Genomic DNA, 8,094 nt, shown 5'->3' on the forward strand with positions numbered 1-8,094 from the left:
ACAATACATTTATGATCTCATTGACAACATACCGCTGAGCTATCTTTTAAATGAAGGTTTAATGAGATGGCATTTACAATGCATGTTCAGATGAACAATAGGTGAGTGTTCATTGGCTGAAATAAAAAGCTCCATCTGTTGAGATTTGCTCTAATGAAAAGAATCATTTTGAACTTGCTTGCAGAGCCCGTTGTACGATATGTTTTACATGTTCTAGATATATGCTGGTTTTATGCACCTTATTTTGCTAAATTTGAACTGTTTAAGAGAAACAAACTGTTCTGACATAGCTAATAATTCAATATACACTTCATCTTTTTCTGCTGTTGAACACAAATATAAAAGTTCATAATTTTGTTCATTTTATTTCTTTCTCATTGAGATGTAAAGCACAGAGTCTGGAATAAGCCTGGTGTGAAAAATTTCACTTTAGAAAAAGAAAAATAGTCCGAAAAAGAAAATAATTTTACATGACCTGGACTAGAAATGCATATTAATTCTAAAATTTTAAACACATAGTGGCACTGATATTAGAAGCTATCTTAAATGTACACACCACCCCCTACTCTATTCAAATATACTAAAACAAGGATAGAGTTTTGGGGAATGTTAAGGCTTGCAAGTTTTTTTTTGGTGCCATTTTATGAAATAAGTTGAAAACCCAATATTATAAATGCATTTGCCCCACCGTAAGAATCAAATGCTAACTGCACAGGAAGCACAGGCTTAGGCAAAAGTAAAGCCTGAAGGAACAAGGCATCACACAAAATGCTGACCTTTGTCATTTCATCAGAACCAGCTCTAATATGAATCCTCCTAGTTTCCTTAACAATGAAACGAATAGTAAAACTCCAAAAAACTTCCATTCTTTACTTGCCGCCAAATTAAAAACACACTTCAGATGTGTTTTTTAAATTAATATTCATTTATATACATATTTCATAAATTAAGAACTACATTTCATTGTAAACATTCACAGAGATTCAACAAAAATAAGCTGATGAACACTTATCTGTACATTTTGTACACCGTATCAAAGACATGAGAGCAACAATGGACCTTATCTGAACTAATACCTAGATTAATTAAACCACTTCTTTTGTGCTTTCCATGATCCTTGATGGTTGTAAACACAGTTCTTCACAGAATGAAAAACAATTTTACTCTTCCTAATGAGTAGCCTTCACCTCAAATTTTAAGACAAAAACTGGAGTCTAAAAACATAATTTAATGAAAGCAAAGAGACTCACAAGATACAGAAATCACATAAAATACCTCAAATGAGCTCACTGAGTTTGTGCCAGCTCCAAGTAGAGCAATCTAGTCAGTCTCAATTACTGATTCATTCACTATAGATGTGCCAATTATTCTTTTTCAAGTGCTTATTTAGTCCCTTTGCAAGAGTCCTGAATAATTCCATTTCCACCATTCCCAATGCAAATCACAACCACCCTGAGTAAAAGTTTTTCCTCAGGTATCCTTTTTACCTTTTGCCTATCTGTACCTCCTGACTGACAACCACATGGAAAGCAAACTGCTTTCCTTCATTAATGGTTTAGACAGCCTAAATAATCTTCTTTAATCTTGTTCAAAGGAGGACAACTCCAGTTTTTCCAGTCTAACAGTAGAAAACCCTCATCCCTGGCCACATTCTAGTCAATATTTTTTGTACCTTCTCTAGATTTTTCATATCATATCCTTCATGAAGTGTGGTGATCAGGACTGTATCCAATATTACAGTTATGACCTAACCTCTGTTATATGCAAGCTCAACATAATTATTCTGCTGAGAATATTTAGATTTGATGAATCCAAGCACATACAATTCAAAAAATGTAAAGGTGTGATCAAGCATGTTTTCAAAAGGAATATGATTGGGAATACTAATACAATGAAAATACCTTCCTACTTAATGGCTTTTCTCTTTTTTTCTTCAAAACAAACACAAACCAGGAAACTCACTACCTTAATGAGTGGAAACAAAAGAAAGCGGTTATTACACCAACTGTTTTCTGAGTGAAGTTATGGGACTAGTGATTTGTCAGGGTAATGAGATGCAACTCCACAGAGCTTATTCCTTCTATTCTCAAGCAAAGAGAATATACCCAGAATATTAGAATTTGCAGACAACATAAAATTGCATATAAAATCAACACTGACACAGACAAGCATTCAGGCTGATTCAGAATCATTTTGACAGAATAGGACAACAGATGAAGCTACTTTAATTGCACAAGATTCTGGATAATGCCAACAACCAAAACAGACAATCCATTCTTCCAAGAGGAAATAATTAATTTTACATGATTAAAAGCCCAGAAATGTAATATGACAATGTTAAAGCTGGCAATACAACTAAAAGACAGCTAGAACACAGGCAGTGAGTGGTACAGAAAAATCATAGAGAACATACCAGATTGATCCAACAGATACCCTTGGGTGTTTTTTCTTAAATCTGCAAAAATAGTTTTGTCTCCCCCCAACCCCCCCATGTGTATTTACAGAATATGTAATGTAACTGCCCTTTCAGAAGAGATTTCATGCTTCTGTTATTTTCTTTTTTCAGCTGTAAAGAACATACAAAAGTCTGCTCCTAAGGGTTTGAGTTTAATGGCCCTGAAAGGCAGGACAATTTGCAAATTTTAAACATTTTTACATCTGTTCGTAATAATTACATTAGCTTCATTCTATAAATGTGATAAAACAATGGTTAGGAAAAGACCCTGCACCATCCAGCCTATCCCATATAACAGGGGGAGGGGGTGGGGGGTGTAAAAACCATGTTCCATTTCCCTGTCTGGATGAAAGTATCCACCTCATTTAAATCTGCGTTAATTCAGCACCCCATTTTCCCACCAAAACAAATGCCCTGGGCTCTCCCCGTATGCTCCACCTCACCTGACCCCACTCTCCACTACGCAATCTCCCAATCTTTTCCAGGTGAGCAGCAACCTAATAGAAGCAAGCAAGAAACATTCTCAAGGCCGCTGATTCTGAGTAGGCTCACATGTGAAACATCATATGCATGGCTCAAGGCAAGGGCAGTTGGTTGTTCAGGTTTGGTCTCTAGGTTCCATGCCAGCAATGAAATGGAATTGAGGTGGATAATTTATAGGGATCTATGGGAGAACTAGGGAGTAAGGAATTAGATATGTTGAGTACGATGGGCTATGGTCCCTGGAGCCTGGCCAAGCTCTGTCAAGTAGCCTGCTGCTGTTAAATTCAAAGCATGTTTTTTTTAATTCCATGAAATCAGCTTGAAGGAATTTGCCCAAAAAAAAACATTTGGGGCAGCTACTATCCCTAGCTTTTACTCTGCATTCAATACCAATAATCACCCCTAGCTTCATATTCCCCTTCATTATTTCTTCAAAAGAAAATTTTGACCCCTTCATCCTGCAACAACATGCAATCGAATATTACAGATGTCTGTTGAATTAGTGTGTTAACAAAGTACGCAATAAGCAACATGTGCGCACGAGGATAGCATCTCGAACTGACTTTTCCCATAGCTACAAATTATACAGCTTCCACAGCATAAAACTGAAAAAAAGGTTGCATAGTACACAATGAAGGCTTAGAATCACTAAATATGTAAAAGATAATCTTATGATTTTACTGATTATCACTCCAGTAAGCAGGCTTCATCTATGATTCAAATTATAATAAACACATTAATTTGGCAAACCCTGAAACTAAGTATCAGATACGCAACTGAGTGTGTGATTGAGCCAATCATATTCATTGCAATGCAGGGAGAATTTTGAATTCGTGCTACTGACATTGGACACATTCCTCAAGACTTAGATTCTTTAATTGCCTGGTAAGATTTACATAAGTTATTAAATAGAAGGGTATTATTCAACAAATTATGTACTTGCTACTACTCATTCTTCTAACATTAACCATCTACTCTATTCCTTTTTTTACTCCACTCTTGCTACATATGCTTTAATGGCTTATGCATTATGCTAAACCATTCCCAGTTATAACCATCCTGCATGTTTTTTTTATCCTCAAGGTCTTCCTTTTGTTTGGCTACTTACATTTTATATTCTATACCCCTTATCAATTTAGCAATGAACCCAATCTTCATATCTCAGACCTTTAACATAATTCATTACTTTAAGATGTGTATATATTAGATTCTCCTTTGATGCTCAAGTCATTGTTCACAGTTATAACTTCTCATTCCAGATGCCATTCAGATGCCACTCAATGTTAACCTTCCCATGGCTCCAAAATCTATCCTACAATAAGATGCCTTACACAGCATGAAATACAAAGAGAAAAGCACATTAACTCTTTCCAATTCAATGTTCCATGCAAAAATCCAAACTATCTCTCCAACTACTTTCAGGCATATCTATTTCTCACCATTCCTCCACTCTAGAGTTTTATCATTGAAGGAGTGCTTATTTTTATATATTTTCTCCAAAAGCTATATTTCATTTTTTCGACATGGAACTGCATCTTTCATCAACCTTTTCTCTGAACTCCTTCTCCTCTTCATTTGTGCTAGTCACATCTAAATAGGTAAGAATAAATTTTAATTTCATTGAATTGGAGTACTGCCCAAAATACTTATAACTAAAACCAGATGTTCTTCTATCCCACATTCTTAAAATATCTGTCAAAAAAAGTTCCTCACCCATGTATCTATAGTTATATTGTCTTGAATAACATCTGCATTGATCTTATTAAAATTTTTATTTGTCCCTTTACCACTTGTCTTCAGAAAATCCATATGTATAACATCCCCTTTATTCACAGGGTGTGATTATCATAAAAAGTTCTATTTCTTAGTGGCATATGAGCATTGCAGGCAAGGCCACCATTTATTACTTATCCTTAAATGCACTTGAGAATATGATGCTGGCAACAATCTTGAACTGCTACAGTCCATGTTGTGTAGGTATTTTCATGGAGCTGTTAGAAAGGGAGGTCCAGGACTTTGACCAAACAAAAGATAAGGCTCAGCAGAATATTTCAATTCAGGATAATATGTCACTTTATGCCATACTTCACATTAGGTTTTCTCAAGTGGAAGGTGCTCCAAGTCACACCATTAACTTTTCACATCCAGAAAAGTGTTCAATTGCACAAATAAAAGTGCAATTTGGTCTTATTATCAGTCATATCTTATGACAGATTGAGTAGAGAGTTAATTTCTCTAAAGTTTAGAAGAATTATTGGCACTTGCACGAAGATCAATTTTGTTCGCTTAACTTCCCACCCCAATATAATAATGGTTTAAAATCAATTTACTCTGAAAATGATGGAGTATTTTAAAATTAATTTCAATGAAGTTCAAAGACATAAGTGTGATAGTTTACACTGTGAAACTGCATTCAATCATCCAGTGATCCACTGCCCAGGTACAGGAAAAGTACCAGGAAAGTTATTGATTGTTGTATTCCAAGCAGTTCACAAAAGGTTTTCATGGAAGGGAACCTGGGTTCATGTCAAAAATAGTACTTCAGAATTGGTTGACTCTTGATGCTATTTGATGTAGCAAAACAAGTCTTTCAATTGTACAAAAAAAATTGGAAGTAATATCACCAAGTCAACTTAGAATGAGCATTGAACAACTTGCAAATCGGGAACCCAAACACAAGTTATTAATTAATTTCCATTGCATATAAAAATAATCACAAATCTCCTGTTTTTTTTTAGAAAACAAACCAGCCAACTCCATTTTGGTTGTAATATAGTTTCTTATTGCTAATTAGTGACTAGATAGGACAACGTTAATGTGTTTGTTATGCTCTATTCTACTCTGTGAATGAACAAGCAACACAGAGGAGATATACATGGTAACAATTTGTTAGAAGCATGAACAGTACAAAATTCAAGTGCAAACATTCTGTGTCAGACTATACAAACACTGTTCCCAAATATGTAATCTAGTAAATAAACTAGAGTAAACTGTGTGCGTGTTATTATTCAAAATTGTTCTAACAATTAAAAATTCAAACAACACAAGTCATTTTATCTCATTAAGGACTACAGCGTAGTCAGACCAACTGAAGCATGAAAAGGACCATAAACATGGGTTATTGTAATTAAGTTAATATTTCCTCACTTTAACAAACAATATTTATGGAATGTTCCTCCTACCAAGTGGACCACATATGCTCTAAATACAATTTCTAATACAACTTCCTTGGAGACACACACAGGTCCCTCTCAACAGAAACTGTTGCCAGGCTGCATATTATAGTCACAAGTTAAGATTAAGTGTCATCAAACAATAATCGGGAAAATGGAACACAGCTAAGATTCGCACAATTCTGTACTTCATAAATTTCCCATTCAATGACCAAAACCTTGGTTTAATAATAATTAGTACAGCGTTGTAGCACCAGCATTACTGTTGCTGCAATAAATACTGAAAATGTTGAAAATACTTTCTGGGTCAGGCAGGATCTGTGCAGACAGCAACAGAGTCAATGTTTCAGGTCAATAACCTTTCTTCAGAACTGGAAACTGCTGGAAACTTCAAAAAAAATAACTTAAGTTACAGAGAAAGAGGAAAGAGTGCAGAGAGAACAAAAGGAAAAGGATAGCAACCAGATGAAACTGAATGACACAGCTGAGAGGGTGATGAAGCCTAGGGAAAAGGTTGGACATGTTGGGCTTATATCCAGTGGAGTTCAGAAGAGTGAAAAGAGACTTGATTGAAACATACAAGATCCTGAAGGGTCTTGGCAGGGTGGATATAGAGATGTTTCCTCTTGTGAGTGAATGTGGAACTGGGGGGTCCCTTCAATAAGACAAAAATAAGGAAAAATACTCTCTCTGCGGATCCTGAAGTTATTCCACAAAGAGTGGTGGAAGCAGAGTAATTGAATATTTTTAAGGCAAAGATGGTAGATTCTTGCTAGGGGTGAAAGTTTACTACAGGTAGATGGCAATGCAGGGTTGAGGTTATAGTCAGATAGGATACAAGGTATGTCGGGGAAGGTGTAAAAACAAGAAGAGGATAGAGAGATAGATAAAGGATAACTGAATGTGAAAATGTGAAAATGCAAGGCTAGAATGGCTGGTTATCCAAAATTGTTGAACACATTGTCATGTAAGGAAGACTGCAATGAGCAGAAAATACATGCTGTTTCTTGAGCTTCATTGGAGCTGTGAAAGAAGCCAAAGACAGAAAGGGAGAGGGATGGAAAACTGAAGTGACGGGAAACTGGAAGCTCTGAACCACCCTTTAGGACTGAACCAGAGGAGGTGGGTAACTGAAATAGATTAATATAACTCACTCTGAACACAGATACAAACAAGAAAATAAATCTGATTAGTATCTTGTACTTTGCACTGCCCTTCACTGAAGCAAAGGAATCCCATGATCACTTACACTGATGGTTGCAAACTATGAATCCATCGTTAGCAATGTTGTCACAATGCTAGGTTTACAATAGTTTTGAAAAGAGGTACTTCTCCACTGGTAAATCTGTCAAAGACAGGAACTCAACCATAACATTTCCAAAAGCCAAGAAGCACATTTTCAGTGTAGGACCTTTAAGGAAGGTATGTTTTCTTGCTACAGACCTTTCCATTCTACCAAAAGTCTCTATGAAACATTTAATTATTCATTACAAATCGGTCTGCTCTCTATGACAGATACACAGAAGGAAAAAAAATTGTTCTGTGTTCTGGGCATGGTCAAAGGCAAGATGTCAGTGAAGATTTTTCCAGATTGTCAAAGTGAAAGAGCCTCCTGAAAAGTAGATGCCATATTATGTACCACAATAAAGAACTGATATAAACAGTGATACTTTTATGTGCTACATTACCTAAACACAGTCAAGAGTGATGATTACTTCCACTGCTGTATAAATGTACTTACCCAGTTGATCAATAATGCTGGAAACAATCCCAATGGGCTCCTTTTGTACCTCTTCAGGAAGAATGATACTTACTTCTTCAACCTTCGGCAAATCCTGATTTAAAAAAACAAATTCAATGAGTCTTTTATATATTATTTTCTATTATTCCTTTTTTGCACTAATTATTTATTTTTATAATTTATAGATTTTTGTCTTTGCACTGTACTGCTGCCACAAAACAACAAATTTCACATCATATGTC

General features: G+C 35.6%; 1 protein-coding gene across 1 annotated transcript in view; it reads right to left on the reverse strand.

Annotated features, from left to right (window-relative positions):
• LOC127586643 (H/ACA ribonucleoprotein complex non-core subunit NAF1-like) overlaps nucleotides 1-7,946 on the reverse strand; it is a 74,788-nt gene extending 66,842 nt beyond the window's left edge. The window contains exon 1 of the mRNA XM_052044762.1: nucleotides 7,853-7,946. The gene's annotated coding sequence lies outside the window, so the exon portion shown is untranslated. The remainder of the gene's footprint in view (nucleotides 1-7,852) is intronic.
• Nucleotides 7,947-8,094: the final 148 nt, after the last annotated feature.

The sequence above is a fragment of the Pristis pectinata genome, chromosome 2, assembly GCF_009764475.1.
Source record: "Pristis pectinata isolate sPriPec2 chromosome 2, sPriPec2.1.pri, whole genome shotgun sequence".
Lineage (NCBI taxonomy): Eukaryota > Metazoa > Chordata > Chondrichthyes > Rhinopristiformes > Pristidae > Pristis > Pristis pectinata.